This window comes from Pristiophorus japonicus, chromosome 13 (genome assembly GCF_044704955.1).
Source record: "Pristiophorus japonicus isolate sPriJap1 chromosome 13, sPriJap1.hap1, whole genome shotgun sequence".
In the NCBI taxonomy this organism is placed as follows: domain Eukaryota; kingdom Metazoa; phylum Chordata; class Chondrichthyes; family Pristiophoridae; genus Pristiophorus; species Pristiophorus japonicus.
In genome coordinates this window covers 94,088,869-94,106,664 of record NC_091989.1, presented here as the reverse complement: position 1 = coordinate 94,106,664, position 17,796 = coordinate 94,088,869, and positions in this window count along the sequence as shown.

Sequence of the window (17,796 nt, the reverse complement as noted above, 5' to 3'; positions counted from 1 at the left end):
GATAGATTTTTAACCAATAAGGGAATTAAGGGTTACGGGGAGCGGGCGGGTAAGTGGAGCTGAGTCCACGGCCAGATCAGCTATGATCTTGTTAAATGGCGGAGCAGGCTCGAGGGGCTAGATGGCCTACTCCTGTTCTAATTCTTATGTTCTTATGTTCTTATGTACCATTGCCGGCCATGCCTTCAGCTGCCTAGGCCCCAAGCTCTGGTATTCTCTCCCATAACCTTTCCACCTCTCTACCTCTCTCTCTCCTTGAACAGGTTCCTTAAAACCAGCTCTGTCCTAATCCAGGTACAACTTTCCGAATCCGGAATTCTAAAAACCGGACATTGTGCAGATTGCAAGAGTCGTTGTCCGGAATCCGTAAATATTTCACGAAAACCAGACTTTTAAGCTGTACATACCTTTTTCAAACATGAATCTCAAAAAATACGCAAACCGGCGCAGCCCGATCTCGAGGTTGCCGGATTCGGGCCGTCGGATTTAATGCTCCGAAATTCGGAAATACACAAAAGTCGGCCCGAGGGTTTCCGGATTCGGGACGTCAGATTTCTTCTCCGAAATCTAGAAAAATCCAAAAAACGGAATGTTCTCGGTCCTGAAGTTTATGGTTTCAGGATGTTGTACCCGTATCTCATGCGGCTCGGTGTCAAATAACGCCCCCGTAAAGCACTTTGGGACATTTTACCTCATTAAAGGAGCCATATAAATGCAATTTGTTGTTGTTGCACCCTGGCAATAGTCAGTATCCTGGAGGGGACAGAGCTCCCTCCAATCCAATCCTTGAAGTGCAGGGTTCAGTGGTTTTGCTTTTGTTAGTTGCTATGGCACTACGTAGCAGGTTAATATTGTGCTTATGGGTTTCTATACATTAGGGTATTGTATATAAGTTAAGGTTATTAATGCCAGTTATTTTCACCTGTTAACAATAGTGTTGAAATAACGCCCATTGATAAATGTACCTTCTTTTGTCTATTTCAAACCTTTTACATCTTGGTACTGTCTGTGAGGAAATCGTATTTCATTACAGATTTCAGACGACCACAGGAGAAAAAAAATCACCATTGTGATAATTGTCAAGTCACTGCAAAGAAAATTACACTTTGTAATTGGAAAAATGTATCAAAACCAATTTTGCTGGATTGTTAGTTGAGATGAGCTTTATTGTAATACTTGAGAGGATTAGCTTGAATATTAGAATGAAATTGAGCTTTTCTGTGAATTGTGCATTGAGTTGCTGCTACTGTTCGAATCGATGGGAGCTTAATAGGATTAACTGGAGTTACTGTCATTACGAAGTGTAGCTGCTGACAAAGGGCCTTGTTGCTAATCCAGCCCGCTTCAGCTGCAGATTATTCCATCATCTGAATCAGCCAACAATAAACAATCTCCATATTTTCATAGCTAGTGATTTTTTTTTCTTCAGGCAAAGGAAGTCGGTGCTGGGGAAAGGAAACATGACCCAACAGGACACACTTCATCTTATTGCAAATGCAGTGCCATAGACTGTCGAGTCAAGCGTGTTATAACTATTCAATAGCTGAGTTGAAGGACATTGTGAAATTCCATTAGTGAACCAGGCAGCCCTTGCTGATGGCAGCTCCCTGCAAGTCTGTGGCCTGCACCTTCTAACTGGCCACTGCAGCTATGAGGAGAGTCACAAAGGCCCCCAACTTATCTTCATTTTCAATACATCTGAACATTCTGCATCTGAAGCGAATGAGTTTTAGCTACAGATGATGTCAAAACCAGGGCGTTTGAATGTTGGATTGTTTTGGAGGCTAGGTCATTGAATACATTTAAGGTGCAGATAGACAGAATTTTGAAAGATAAGGGAGTCAAGGGTTATGGGGAGAGGGCAGGGAATTGGAGTTAATGCCAAGATCCGATCAGCCATGATCTTATTGAATGGCAGAGCAGGCTCGCGGGGCCAGATGGCCTACTGCTGCTCCTATTTCTTATGTCTTATGTCTTATTGACCATGTTTTGATCTTGTCTTGCTATCTGGAGGTAACACCTGGGTTCCTTGGTGGCATTGAGCTGAGATGATGGCTTGGTAGATTAAACACATCTTTAAACTTGGGTAAATGCCTAGGTACCTTAAGGAGTAGATTCTGCAAGACGCCCTGTTGCCTGATGGTTGAATGGGATGATGTTACACAGGACCAACAACCATTCCAGGTTGGTTGGTCTCATAGTAACTATTATTATACACGTGTTTCAAACGCATGGGCTGTTGATGTGTAACCATGAAGATTTTTTGGGAAGATGGGAGAGGGAGAACTGTAGGCCATTGGTAATTCCCATGATTTCTCCCAGGGCTGCTGTGTAATTGAACCATACAAGGCTCTTCTTCCAATAAAGCTTTGGGATTAACACCCACCTGAACCTTAGGAACAGGCAGTCAGGATGTGGGTTTAACACCTCCTCTGAAAGACAGCACCTCCAACAAGGCAGCACTCCCTCAGTACTGCACTGGAGTGTCGGCCCAGATTACATGCTCGAGTCCTGGGGTGCTGACCTTCTGACTCAGGTGAGAGTGCAATCAAACTGATGCTGAAACATATATGTTTGAAAGTGAACATTTAGTGGTGAAAATAGTCCTTGCACTCTGTTACTTACTTTTCCCTCCTATGATATTTTCTCTGCCCCCTCTCATGCCTTGAATATTATGTAATGAGTATGCTGTTTGGTGGTCAAACTGCCATTGTCCTATTAAAAAAAAAATGCTATAATTTACTCGATAACAAAACCCTGTGAAGTGCTTCTTAAAATCATCAGCTCAGCTCTCACCGTCCCTGTCCTGGCCGGCAGTAGTTGACAGCTTCTGGAAGTAAGACTGGTTTGACGTTGGCAGGTCTGTACCTGATAAGATCATTCAGTGAGTACTTGTGCGGTTTTAAACCTGCACACAGCGTGGAAAGTACAATCAGTGTAACCAGTGATAGTTCAGCAATTGAGGAGCGCTTCAATATATCTGAGTATACGATAAAGCAACAGATAACTTGTCCTTTCTGATAAGGACATCAACACAGCAGAACCTTTTTCAAAGGAAGTGCCATTTGTTGTGAAGAACTTAGGTTTAGAATAGCTGTAGAGTCACACCTGTTTGGAATATGAAATCCCTAAAAGATGACTTCAGGTGCGAGTCTCAATCCAGTTACCGATGGGTACAAAGCATCAATGTTCTGACACCGTTGCACAGGGAGGCCTGAACAGGCACACTACAAAGGAACAGATGTACACATACCCAGGCATGTAGAAACTGAATTGAATGCAGAGATGCACAAATGACATAGTTTGTCTGAATGGATAAGAACCAATGGTAAAATTGGGTCAAAGAATTAGCCTGGCTGAAGGGACAAAGGGCTGGCAGGAATTCGGGCTGGATTTGCGGGGCGCGCTTCAGGGCGTACGGGTCAGGCTGAAATCAAAGCTGGCACTGGGGTGTTGCACACCGCCGCAGCTCTTCTGGGCAATGCTGCTCCACACCGCCGTAAAACCGGATCCGAGGATTCCTGCAGGGCGCTGGAGGCTGACCGCCCGCCCAGAAGACCTCACCGCCGCCATTGTCGCCACTCCGGGGTGAAAAACGGAGCCGAAAACCCACCCCATAGATTCCAGCAAGTTCAATAATTGACTTGCTTCCCCGCAGTTTGATAGACAATATGACAGCCCGGCCTCATTGACCCAAAACAACATTCACGAGGAACAGAAGTCCATCTGTTGGGTGTAGGGGTGCAGGATGACTAAGTAAGGTGCTGGGTTATTTTTCTCTGTCCTTTCACTTCTGGGTGCTATATTCCATAGTAGCCCAGATTTCTGGTTGTAAGGACCCTGCCTGAAATAAGTTTGGACAATCTCGGACTGATCGCTAATGCACAAAACTGCTCCTGGGTTGCCACCTATTGGTACATCATTCAGGGCGGCAACAAGGGTGCAGGTATGGGATGAAGGAACACCACATTCAAGTGTTCTGACCTTTATTGTAACAATGTGTGGAATCTACTCTGCAGCTGTCCCTGCTGTACTTGACCTGGGAATGCTAGGGAACTAAAATTAAATGATAACATCCTTCACATGAACAAGCCTAAAAATCCATCAATAAAGAAAGGCTAATTTTCAAGGAAAGATGCAGTGTCTGATTTTCCGAGTGCGTGCAGTTGGCAGGGATCCTCCTCTGTTGGACACACATATGGCGAAATCTTGGGCGCCCCGTGTGTAACTCCCCACCCGTTGAAATCAATAGACAGAAAATGGCAGATTGTGCGCTCGTATCAACAACAACTTGTATTTATATAACGCCTTTAATATAGTAAAACGTCCCAAAGCGCTTCACAGGAGTGTTTTAAGAGAAAGCAAATAAATTTGACACCAAGCCACATAAGAAGAAATTATGGCAGATGACCAAAAGCTTGGTCAAAGAGGTAGGTTTTAAGGAGCGTCTTAAAGGAGGAATGAGAGGCAGAGAGGTTTAGTGAGGGAGTTCCAGAGCTTGGGGCCTAGGCAACAGAAGGCACGGCCACCATTGGTTGAGCAGTAATAATCAGGGACGTTCAAGAGGGCAGAATGTGAGGAGTGCAGACATCTTGGGGGTGGGAAGGGGGTTGTGAGGCTGAAGATTACATAGAGATTTGTAAACTTCCTGAGCAAGCAGAGCTGGCAAGGTCGCCCACTGACAGAAAATCAGATATCTCCCTTTGCAAGCCACTAGGAACTGGGCTGTGACTTTTCACCCTCAGGATTCTTACAATCCAGGGAGAGAGATGTGGCTTTCATTCCAGTAATCGGGGCTGGATTTGAATGTAGCTGTCAAAGGTGAAAGAACAGTGTGCTAACCCACTGAGCTTGGAGTATGGTCACTTTAATGCAGAAGTCAGGATTCTGATCACATTTATTTCCTTGTTTAGCAGGGTGTGGGTTAATAGCTTGTAGGCTATGTCTGATGTAGACTGATAGTGGCCTGATAGGCTTGCTGCATTAGGGACCAGAGAAAATTAGCTTTCCTCATTTTCCTGTTTGAATGTAAATTACCCTTGCTTATGTGACTAGAATGCTAGTTAATTTCCACAGTCTTTTAAGCCTGTAAGATTTCTTTAACAAAAAGTGCTGAACGACTTCAGTCCGGGGCTGTGGCATTTTTTTTAAACAAATGCATTTTTTCAAAGGGATTTCATTGTTGGGGAAGAGAACAAGTGGGACACCCAGTGTTACTGCCATACATTCCCGGGTCAGGTATAGTTTGCATAAGGTGAAGGTAATGATCTTTCATCGTTCTGCCAAGATTATGCGGTAATCTTGCCACTCTGCTGCGCCAGGGCGATAGTTCCGCTTCCCACACCAGCCGCTTGAAGTGTCCTCGCTGAATGACATTGCTAATATAGTGCCAATCTGTGCCAAATTGTGGGTAGTTTTCCGTGTTGTGGACTCGAGGGCAATAGAAATTGGATTGAGAGTGCACAAAACTCATTTGAAGCCAGATTCTTACAGGTCGCAGTTGTGAAAGCAGAGCACCACCAGCAAGGCTCTCTTACTTATCCAATTTTTGAGCATCATGTCCCTGCAGGATGTTTCATGGACGTCTGTCAGTCCTCGAAGCAGACTTGGATTCTATTCTAACTGTGGTTTACAATGTTCACTTAACGTCTAGTTTCAAAGGAGGAAAGGATTGAAAATGTATTTGCTATTTCTGTGTAGGAACATAGTAACAAAATAGGTCAAAGCTGCAGGTCACGGGCTGCTTTGCATGACATTGTACTAGCTGGCAATGCTTTTGAAAAGAATGACACCGTCTTGAGGTCAGATTGATAAAATAAATTTCTTCTGAAGTGTAGTGCTGCCATCACTAAAGAAACAGTGGCTTTGAAACACTGACCTTGGAAAATTGAAAGTGCTGTTCCATTAATTCATTTCTTTCACTTTGGTGCAAATCACTCTTGTAGAAATAATTATTTTTACATCCTGCTCTGGCAGCTGTCTGATGTATTTTACCTGTATTTGTGATTGAAATGGCTGTTCATTTTTAACCCTTTTGAGAACTGCAGCAACATTTTAGCTAGACTTTCTTTTTCTTCTTTGCTGAGAAGCCCAGGTGAAGTACCATTGGTGCATGACTCTGCCAAGGTTAATAGGAGCAGAAAGAAGACCAGATAAATTAAGGAGTGGCAATTGGGTGACAGCAAGCTTGGATTTTGAAAGCCTGAAGCATATATGCCAACCTAGAAAACGAGTAAACGCTGACCAGCAACTCATGCAAATCTGGCACAGCCCCTCCAAAAAGGTTGACAGCTCAGAACCAGCCCTGAATATAGGCATTATGACACATCAAAAACAAGGAGCTAGAATGTGTAATGTATTTGCTTCAAGGGTTCTTTGCTTAAGAATTCATAGCAACACATTGTTATTAAGAACTAGTTGGTTTATTAGCAAAAGGTTTAACAATCACACTACACATTACCAGTTCATCCACCAGGCTCACAAACACCTGCCTCATCGTGGATCCCCTGAACCCAACTGGCTGGGGTTTTATTGAATCTTGTGAACATCACGTGACTGGCTTAAGCCACTCAAAACTCAACAGCTCTACCAGCCTGTGAGCATACTCACAGGCATCATACATTACACATGCCAACCTAGAAAACTAATAAACACTGACCAGCAACTTACGCAAATCTGACAGCCCCCCCCAAAATTTGACAGCTCAGAAACAGCCCTGAATATAGGCATTATGACACATTAAAAACAAGGAGCTAGACGGAAATTGCAGCGGGACGCATAGTTAACAATCAATCACCTTGATTGCAGGACAACTAAAACTTTTTGCACAAAAGTTCAGTTTGCACCAGTGGTGAATTTAGAAATTACTGAAAAAGGGATGCAATTATTAGGGTCTGGGGCTACACCTTTGCTCCAGAAAATTGGATCTTTGTTATTTGATATATTTTTCAGCACTTTAAATTTGGAAATAAGGAGTTGTGAGGACTTTTACTGTCCAACGCCTGTGGGGATAGGAGCTGGCACACATCGGGGGTAATTGTAACGCAATCCGCTGGTCAGGTTTGCATTGGACATGCCGCCAGATTTTACTCTGTATGGACTTGAAGGTTTTTACAACATGAAGTAAAAATCACAATACTGCAGATGCTGCAAGTCTGTAACCAAAACAAAATGCTGGAGAAACACAGGATTTGTGGAAAGAAGAAAGAATAAACTTTTTGGTATGGACCCTTCTTCAAAACTGTGAAATAAGAGGCAGACAGGTGTCTGGCAATGCCCTGATTAAAAAATTATCATCCTTGTTTTCAGATCCCCTCATGGCCTCGTGCCTCCCGACCTCGAGCCTACAACCCTCCAGCCCGCTGAGATCTCTGCGCTCCTCCAATTCTGGCGTCTTGTGCATCCCCGATTTTTCATTGCTCCACCATTGGCCACCGTGCTTTCAGCTGCATCGGCCCGAAGCTCTGGAATTCCCTACTTAAACATCTTGACCTCTCTTCCCCTCTCCTCCTTTAAGACGATCCTTAAAACCTCCCTCTTTGACCAAGCTTTTGTTCAGCTGTCGTAATATCTCCTTGTGCGGCTCGGTGTCAAATTTTGTTAACGCTCCTGTGAAGCACCTAGGGACCAATATTTCCGCTAAGGTGTGCATGCACGGCCGCGCAGTGATCTGAAAGGTCCCGCACAAGCCACTCACCGGCTTTTATATTGGAAATACCGCTCATGCGCAGAAATTTAAAGGGACCGCGCATTAATAGAAACAGGCCGCGCAGAACAAAGCGCAGCTCACAGGGAACATTGCTTGCGATGTTTTACTACGTTAAATGCAAGCTGTTGTATTAATCCAATCATACAGGAGAGAAAAGAAAAAACTTGGATTTATATAACGCCTTTTACGACCACTGCATGTCTCAAAGTGCTTTGCAGCCAATGCAGTACTTTTGGAGTGTAGTCACTGTTGTAATGTAGGAAATGCAGCAGCCAATTTGCGCACAAGCAAGCTCCTACAAACAGAAATGTGATAATGACCAGATAATCTGTTTTTGTTATGTTGATTGAGCGATAAATATTGGCCCGGACACCAGGGATAATTCCCCTGCTCTTATTCAGAATAGTGCCATGGGATCTTTTACGTCCACTTGAGAGAGCAGACGGGGTCTCGGTTTAACTTCTCATCCGAAAGATGGGGAACCGGGGGAAGAGGGTAAAACTTTATATAAAAAACAGACAAATTCAGGGAAGAATTATGAGTGGAATGATGCAACCTCAGTCAAGTAATGGACAGAAACATTCAGACTTCAAATAAACAAAGGATGGTATGTAGCCAAGGATTGGGGATGCGTGGTGGAAATGGGAGAGATGGTGAACTAGGGTCAGGTGTGAAATTGAAAACAGTTGGAAAATGAGAATCTGGCTAAAGTCTTAAGTAACTGAAGTTAGTGTTCAGACCAGAGGGTCACAGGATGCCGAGGGGAAAGAAGATACGTTGTTCTTGAAGATTATATTGAGTTCTTTTGGAACAGTGTAGAATGCCCATGACACAGATGTCAGAGTGGGAATGCGAGGGTAAGTTAAAGTAGCCGGCCATAGGTAGCTCGTGGTTGAACTTGGGGACAGAACAGGGTGTTGGCAAAGTGATCACCTAATCTGCATTTGGTATCTCCAGTGCAACATGCATCTATAATATTCCCAACTGACAGTGAACCCTAAGTTCATATTTCAGCTCCACTCCGTGATTGATTTCCCAGCCCTTGGAATTTCAAGTGAAGTGGCGCGAAAGTTCAAATAAAGCCAGTCAATGCATTCAGTAACATCCACCTTGAGCCAAATAAGCACCTGCGCAGTCTTAAAGAAAGGAAATGTTGACACAAGACATGCTGTAAAAAATTACTTTGAGAATAAAAAGTTCTTAAGAGCTGCATTTTAGCAATCTTTTTTGTTACACATAATTTCTTTAGGGAGAATCACTAAATAACCACATCTCTAATTGATTCTCAGAAATTATCCGCTCATTTTTTTTCTACCTCACAGTTGATACACAACTAACAGTTGGGGGGGAATGTAACTTCTGAGTGATTGCCCCACAACCAACCTGGTTCTAACAGTTCCAAGTACTGCCCCAACTGTTCTGTTTGATTCTAATAGTCTTTAGTCCCACGCTGCAACCCATTTGGTTGATTGTTATTGACCATCTCCAATGGTAGCAGCTGATTTGTTTTAATGAAACACTGAGAAATTGACACGTGGGTTGAAGTGCTGCTTGCCATCTTAAACTGCTAATGCTGACGTATAACAGGAACAGGCCATTCAGCCCCTCAAGCCTGTTCCACCATTCAGTGAGTTCATAGTTGATCTGTATCCTAACTCCATCCTTGGCTCTAGATCTTTAAATACCCTTAGCTATCGATCTCAGATTTAAAATTGAGATAGCATCTACTGGTTTTTGTGGGAGAGTATTCCACACTTCAACCACCCTTTTGCTTGAAGAAGTGTTTTCTAATTGCCACTCCTGAATGGCCTGGCTCTGTTTTTAAGGTTATGTCTCCTTGCCCCAGACTCTCCCACCAGCAAAAAAGTTTCTCTCTGTTTACCCAATCAAATCCTTTCAAAATCCTTAAAAAAGCTCAATGAAATCACCCCTTAACCTCCTGTATTCATGGGAATATAAGCCTAGTTTATGTGAACTCTCCTCATAATTTAACCCTTGGAACCCTGGCAACATTCTGGTGAATCTGTGCTGCACGCCTTCCAAAACTTTCACCTCTATATATTCCAACCCACAAGTTATAAAGACGAACATTCCATTAGTCTTTTTGATTATTTTGGCAACTGACCACTACATTTTAGTGATTTGTGTACACTGACCCCAAAATCTCTTTGGACCTCCACTGTTCCTAGCTTTTCACCATTTAAAAAAAATGCTCAAATCTATCCATTTTCTGCTCCAAAATGGATTGCCTCACAGTTAATTACATTGAAATCCATCTACCACAGTTTGCCCACTCGCTTAATCTATCAAGATCTCTGTAATTTTATGCTTCTGTCTAAACTACTTATTATGCCACCAATCTTTGTGCCATCGGCAAACTTGGGTCTTTGGCTCTCTACTGCATTACATAAATTATTAATAAATATAGTGAATCATTGAGGCCCCAGCAGATCCTTGTGGAACACCACTGGTCGCTTCCTTCTAATTCGAGTGCCGACCCGTATCCCTACTCACTGTCGTCTAACTCCTAACCAGGTCAATAATTTGCCTTCAATTCCGCGAGCTTTAATTTTAGCTAACAGTCGTTTATGTGAAGCTTTATCGAATTCCTTCTGGAAGTCCATATAAACTATATCCATAGACAATCTCTCTGTCTGCTACTTTAGTTACTTCCTCAAAAGGTTCAGTTAGGTTAGTTAGACATGACCTACTCTAAATCCATGTTGGCTCTCTCTAGTCAGCTCAGATTTCTCTAAGTGTTCAGTCACTCTGTCCTTAATTATACATTTCAATAACTTCCCTACAACAGATGTTAGACTAACGGGTCTATAATTTCCTGTTTTTTTTTCTCATCTTTCTTAAATTACATGGGATATACAGCATAGAAACAAGCCATTTGGCCCAACCAGTCTATGCCGGCCTTTATGCTTCACTCGAGCCTCCTCCCGTCTTTCCTCATCTAAATTTATCAGCTTACCCCTCTATTCCCTTCTCCCTCATACACTTGTCTAGCTTCTCCTTAAATGCATCTGTACTATTCGCTTCAACCGCTCCTGAGGTAGCGAATTCCACATTCTCACCACTCTCTGGGTAAAGAAGTTTCTTCTGAATTCCATATTGGATTTCTTGGTGACTATCTTATATTGATGGCTTCTAGTTATGCTCTTCCCCACAAGTAGTTTATGCACTTCCTCACAAATAATGGAGTTACATTTGCAATTTTCCAATCTAAAGGACAATTCCTGAATCGAGAAAACTTTGGAAGATTATGGCCAAAGCATCTGCAATTTCCTCACCTATTTCCTTTAAAAACCCAGGGTGGAAACCATCAGGTCCTGGGGATTTGTCCGTCTTTGGTACCATTATTTTTTCTAATGCTGTTTTCTTGCTCATGTTAACTTTCATGAGTTTCAGTCCTTGATTCATACTGAGGTCAGTGAGGAGTGTTGGGTAAGAATAAGTTGCAGTAAGAGACAGTGCAGTGATACCACCTAAGGATATAGGATTATAATGTCATGCCAAACTCTAATGCATAGATGCTTCTATATAATTCTCTAATTTGCCTTAAAACGGGAAAAAAATGACTTAAGACCTCCCTGAACCACTCAACTTTGACATCCTTTAGAATTATTCTGCCAATTGGAGCACAAGGCTGGGATAATTTAATGAAGGCAGCACTGGGAGGAAGGTGACTCAGCATCAGCAGAGATAGTCATTCACCCCATAGGTGCTTCAGTGATGGTGTCATTTCAGTTGCAATTTAATTCAGCTACCTCGATGCTGTTACTGCTCCAAGCCAATTCTCCCCCAATATCACTGTTTACATAAAAGTGCTTGAGCTCCAAGTATGTTGAACTTGCGTAATAGTGATCGCCCACTTTCTCTTGTCAGGGATTTAAGGTGAAGCAAGTCAATCTGAAAGAGGAGAACATAGGTCATGCACTGTACCTGTGAGTTGGGAATAGGCAGGTCAATCTGAAGAATACTTTGCTGAGAACTATAGAGAGGAAATCTGAAGGATAAAACCACAGGTATAACCTGTCAGTCTACCATCCTCTGTACTTTCAGTACAAAATAAGCCCATTATTGCTGCTGTCTGTCTGAATCTTGCACTATCCTTGGCATATACAGACAGCACCAGTCTCTTAGACTCCATCCTGCTTTTCTGCCTAGCTGCTGTACCTCTTCCCAAGGGAATATCCGCTTCTAGCAGGAACTCGAGAGCGTTGGGGTACTGCTCTGCGTAAAATTTAATATGTCGCTTTTCCCTTACTTTCAATTGATGGACCCTGCTCTCTCTAACAAAGCTCTGGAAGTAGCTGACTGTTCCGGCCTCCAATTAATGATGGCTCTGTGCCTACAGTCCCGAATAGCTGGTAAGATGATAGTCCCTGCATCGTCACTGATGGGTTGATTTCCCCAACCTGTTGCAGAATCAAGCACCAAGTCTTGCATAATAATATTACTACAGGACCCACATCAAATTCTAGTAATCCATAATTAATTACTGGTAAATGCTGGGGATAAAATAAATAACATGCTTGGAACCCAAAGTCCGAGGGGTTGTGCTGTGTGAAATGCTTGAGACCTCCTTCCCAACTCTGGGGACGGGTTCACCTGCATGGCCTGGGCAGGCTGCCCGGCGGGCCTGCGAGGGTACATCTGCGGTGCCCTCCCTGAACCACCGCTGAAATGTCGTTGAGGCACCGTGTTACTTTACAGGGAGGAGGCCCGGTGAGGCCCCAAAGAAATGAGTAGCAATTATTTCTTCTGTTTCCAATGGAGTGGGCAAGTTTCTCGAGGCAGGTAATCAATCTCCTGTGGGATTACTTCCCTTTCCCTAATAAATGTTTGGGGCCATTTTACAGCCTTCTGTGGGACTCATACCAGCTTTCAGCTGTTGGGTGGCATGAGTTCCACAGAGGCCGACGCAGGACGTAAAGAGCAAAATTTCCAAGATAGCCAGTGAACCCCACAGACATGCCACTTTGACGTTGGTGGGGGGGTGGTTGTTGGGGTCAGTTAACGGTGGGCATGTCCCTCTCCACAAGAAAATAGCAGAAAGCAGAACTCCATAGGGCAATTGACGTCAGTTCCACCCAGGGTCTGATGAGAATTTCAGGTCTCAAGTTTCCAGTTTTATTGGAAAATGGCAAAATCCTATTCATTTATTATTAAATATGTTCAGAGTGTTTCTAGTTCCGAAGCTCCCAGTCTTTCCTTCCAACTGACCTGACTGGGATTCTGAAGGCTGTTGATACGAATCAGGTTGGGTGAATGTGTGGGGCATGTGCCAGTCAGAGTGAATGATGTTCAGATTACACCGAAGGTACACAGAGACCCTTCAGGCTACCTTTCAACCCTATCTTTAAGATGAAAGCTAAGATGATGGGTGACTGGAGAAGTACTAAGAAGTCAGGACAATCTTTCAGGCTTACTTAAAACGCTCCTCCCACCACTCCTATAGCCCTGTGAAGAAGCGAGCAGTTTAACACAAGATAGGATTACACCCTCTGTATACCTTATGTCAAAAGTCTAGTTGCCCAACCCGACTACACTCCTAGACAAAGTAGGAAAGCCCAAGTGTCCCTCCCAATTATTTCACTCCATCAATCAGCCCAGCCAAAAACAAGTGCTGAAAACTACAATTCTAGAATGTGAACATTTTTGAAAGTTACGCCTATCTTCGTGGAGAAAGCACCTCATTCTCTCCCTCCCTGCACCTTCCCCCAGGCAATGCAGAGTTGGAAATCAGGGGTAAATCTCGCCTCCAAGGCACACGGAGACCTCCAGGCTGCCTTTCAATCCTGTGTCCTTAAGACGAAAGCTGGAATGATGGGTGACAGGATTAGATGGCAAGTGTAGCTTTCAGGCCTTGAAATGATAAATCAAGCGTAGGCCACCTGAGCAGTAAAATGTGTAGTAGAAATTACAGCAAATACTGGTGAGGTCAGAGGCACGGATGAATCTTTTACTAATTTTGGTTAGCTCTCCCAGCCATGATTTCAGAAACATTTTCAATAAAAGCAGAGACTGCAGTTCTCTCAATGACTGTCAATAAAGGTTGTGCACTGTGTTAGTGCCAGGCCAAAGTATTTACTGTAGTGCAGGAGCTTGTAGATTTTTTAAATAAAGAAAAAATGACTTGCATTTATACATTGTCTTCCATGGCCTCAGGACATCCCAAAGTGCATTACAGCCAATTAAGTACTTTTGAAGTGTAGTCACTGTTGTACTTAGGAAACACGGAAGTCAATTTGCGCACAGCAAGCTCCCACAAACAACAATGCGATAATGACCAGATACAGGTATAACGTCCCGAAACCAGGACAGAGGCTATTCCAGTTTTTGGGTTTTTCCAGATTTTGATGAAGAAATCCGACGGCCCGAATCCGGCAACCTCGAGGCCTCGCCGGGCAGCGTATTTGTTTGGATTCCTGTTCCGGAAAAGGTATGTACAGCTTAAAAGTCCAGTTTTCGAGAAATATTTCTGGATTCCGGACAACGACTCTTGCAATCTGCACAATGTCTGGTTTTCAGACAATTACGGTTTTTACGATTTTGGGCGTCCTTCCTGTAATCTGTTTTTAGGTGTTGGTTGAGGGATAAATAATGGGCAGGACAATGAGGAGGACTCCTGCTCCGTTTTGTAAATAGTGCTTTGGGATCTTTTATATCCAACTGAGATGGCAGACAAAACCTTGGTTTAACGTCTCATCCAAATGACGGCATCTCCCGACTGTGCAGCGGAAGCTCTCTCAGCACTGCACTGGAGAGTCAGCCTAGATTTTGTGCTTAAGTCCCTGGAGTGGGATTTGAACCACAGCCTTCTGATTCCGAGAGTGAGTGTGTTAACCACTGAGCCATAGCTGATAGTTACTATGATGGGAATGTAATTATTGTTGTTTTACTAAGTTTAATGAGGCACTTGGAAATCATGCTACTGCCCGTGATATGAATCCACACGTTTCCTGTTCTGTTGGAGATGCTCCAGATTTGAAATTGCCAATAGTCTGTGTGAAGATGTATGGAGGGATTTCTTGGGTATATAGTAGGTAAAACATTGCAATACAGGTTGAAGCTCTCTTATCCGGGACTCCTTCATCCGGCACCATTCCTGGCCGCCGGGCGGCGCAAGCGCAGAACTCCAAACCGCCCCCCCCCCCCACCCGCCAAGGTTTCCCATTCCCTTTTTAGGCGCAACGGTGATACCTTTCCTTTATTATTTAATTAAATCATTCACCTAAACAGAAAATCCACGCACTTACGAGAAAAAAAGTGATCAGCAGGAGCAGAAGTCCCTATAACCTAGAACACCTTGGGGCCCGCTCAGCCCGTCGACACCTTGGGGTCCACCAACACCTCGGGACCCAACGGCCCTCCAGCAACTCAGGGCCCGACGGCCCGCCCACACCTCGGGGCCCGACGGCCCGCCCACTCATCGGGGCCCGACGGCCCTCCAGCAACTCAGGGCCCGACGGCCCGCCCACTCATCGGGGCCCGACGGCCCGCCCACACCTCGGAGCCCGACGGCCCTCCAGCAACTCAGGGCCCGACGGCCCGCCCACTCATCGGGGCCCGACGGCCCGCCAACACCTCGGGGCCCGATGGCCCGCCCACACCACACTGATGGAAATTCCAATAAAAATTGTTCAGAAAATGTTTTCAAAGTACTTATATTTTTAATATTTTGGATCAGCTAACCATTCCATAGATTTTGAGAATATCCTAATTCTAGAACTCTAGAATAGTTTGGTCTCCAATGTGAGCTGTCTGACTGACAGTCGTTCCAGCCAATCGGCGTGCACACACACTGAAAACACGTGCCCTCCCCTTATCCAGAAATATCCCTCATTCGGAACAGGCCAGGTCCCGAGGGTGCCAGATAAGGGAGGTGCAACCTGTACCGTATTCAAACAATGAGCAAAACTGATGAGTGCGAGAGTCGCAAGTGTTTTGTGTCCAGTCAGGTCCACGAGATGGGCAGATTTTTTAAAAATTAACTCAATTTGAGGAGGTACTGGAGAAGAGCAGACATTACCCAACATGAAAAGGAGGTACAGGGGAGGAGGTGGCATTGCCCAATGTGAAGAGGAGGTACTGGAGAGGAGATGGAATTTCCCAACTTGAGCTAGCAGCTCAGGAGAAAAAAAAAAATTATAATGTGGCAAGGTGGGGGCCTTGTGGAGGGAGTTGCAGAGAACTTGGGACGTGATGGCTGATGTCACTCTGGAAACAGTGCAAGAACAAACCTCAAACACTTCTTTAAATTAATTAGATTTGACAATCTTTTGTCAAGGTCTAATTTTGAAACTGTTGGAAAAAGTAATTTAATTCTTTCTAAATGATCCTGAACCCTTGTGCTAACTCCTCACTCCTGCACTGAAATATTATCGGGGCCTCAAATTTTCGTAAATTGTAACTCTGGACCATAAGATTTTTCAGCTACAGAAAAAGCCATGTGACCAACAAAGCCTGCCCTTCTTCCTAGATTAACCCCACCTTCTCGCTATATCCCTCGATTGGCCCTCTCCTTGGAAGTGCACATCACTGTTTCTTGAACCCATATGTACAATCCTCTCCTACTACCTTATTCAACAACTCATTGCATGAAAAAGATCTGCCTGATTTCCATTCTTTCTCATTTTTAATGTAGATTGTTTATATCTGAATTTTGAATCTCTACTGATGTTGGTATAAATGTGTTAATGAGTTATTAACTTGTGGGGCATCATTTTCATTTCAATGTTTCTTTTTAAATTCTGCTTCATTCCATGTTATGTAGCACAATTTATACCAACGTTCAGTTTAAATTAAGTTTTATGGTTTAATTTTTAGAATGGGGTACTGGTGGGACTGGGTAGTACAATGAGTTCAAAAATTTCAACTCAAAGATCTGTTTAATCTAGCACACTGTGTGTTGCACAGTAGGAGTAAAAAAAAAAAGGAGGTTGGGCAATCTCAAGCCACTTCCAAGTGGCTACAAGTCCACAGCACACAACTATTCACCATTTGCCACAAATTGGCAGGCTCATGTCGATGCAACGGGGATGGTCTAAAACTTCACGTCATTGCTGTGCTCCTATTCTATCCCATGGTGATTCTTGCATTTTAAAAGCTTCTGTTCTGAATAGTACGTGATAGCAAAAGGAAATTGAAAAAAAGATAATTTAATTCTACAGGTTTCTAGCCCAAAGCACTTCATTGATTGCCTTCCACCCAATTTGTATCCGTGTTACCCTGGAGGCACAAGAACATCCAAGGCAGAGAGTTGCTGGGATGCCACTCAGCAGCACAAGGTCAGCCTCAATGGTCATTGGTCAGTATCAAGGGAGTTTACTTTGCATCTAAACTAAGCTAGGCCTGACTTGGAAGTGTTTGGAGAATGTAGAGAGAGCTTTACTCTCTATCAAACCCATGCTGTGCCTAGCCCAGAAGAGTTTGCTTGGGGAGTGTAGAGAGGCTAATCCTGGAAATTCTTAATCTGACAGTATAGTTTTGGGTTTTCAGCTAACTTGCGTCTCATTTAGCGCCCCGGCAGGGCGTTAAGTGCTATTTTTGGCCGTAATGCCGGGCGTCCAGGATTTGGCGCCCGGCCGCAAGATTTGGCTATTGGTTTGTGCCGGCACAAAAATTTACCGCCCCGCCATCCGTTTTCAGCGTGATTATGATGTCAATCGTTGTGCAAGGTTGCGCTAGCGTCCCGGATGGAACCTTTGGCCCTAACGCTTCATTTAACACCCGCCCCATGAAATACCTAAAAAGAAAAAGCGGTCCCAGGGTGCAGCAGGCGCTATTGGCAGCATATTTAAATGCAGGCTGGAGGATCTTATATCGCAGTTGTCAGTGACTGCTACGGTTGCATGCGGAACACTGCGTGAGGCTCCGAGTTGCAAACAGCACTTTTATGTACCATGACACTTTGCTTACAAGGTCAGTGAGAGATTTCAATGGGGGCAATACTAGTTTGCCAGCGTAGCATGCTGGTTGCTATTGGCAGGCTTTAAGCTGGAAGAAGGGTTCTTAGCCATGTTGTGCCACGGATTCGAAGAGGTCGCAGACGTATGGGGAGGAGGCCTTACCCGCCA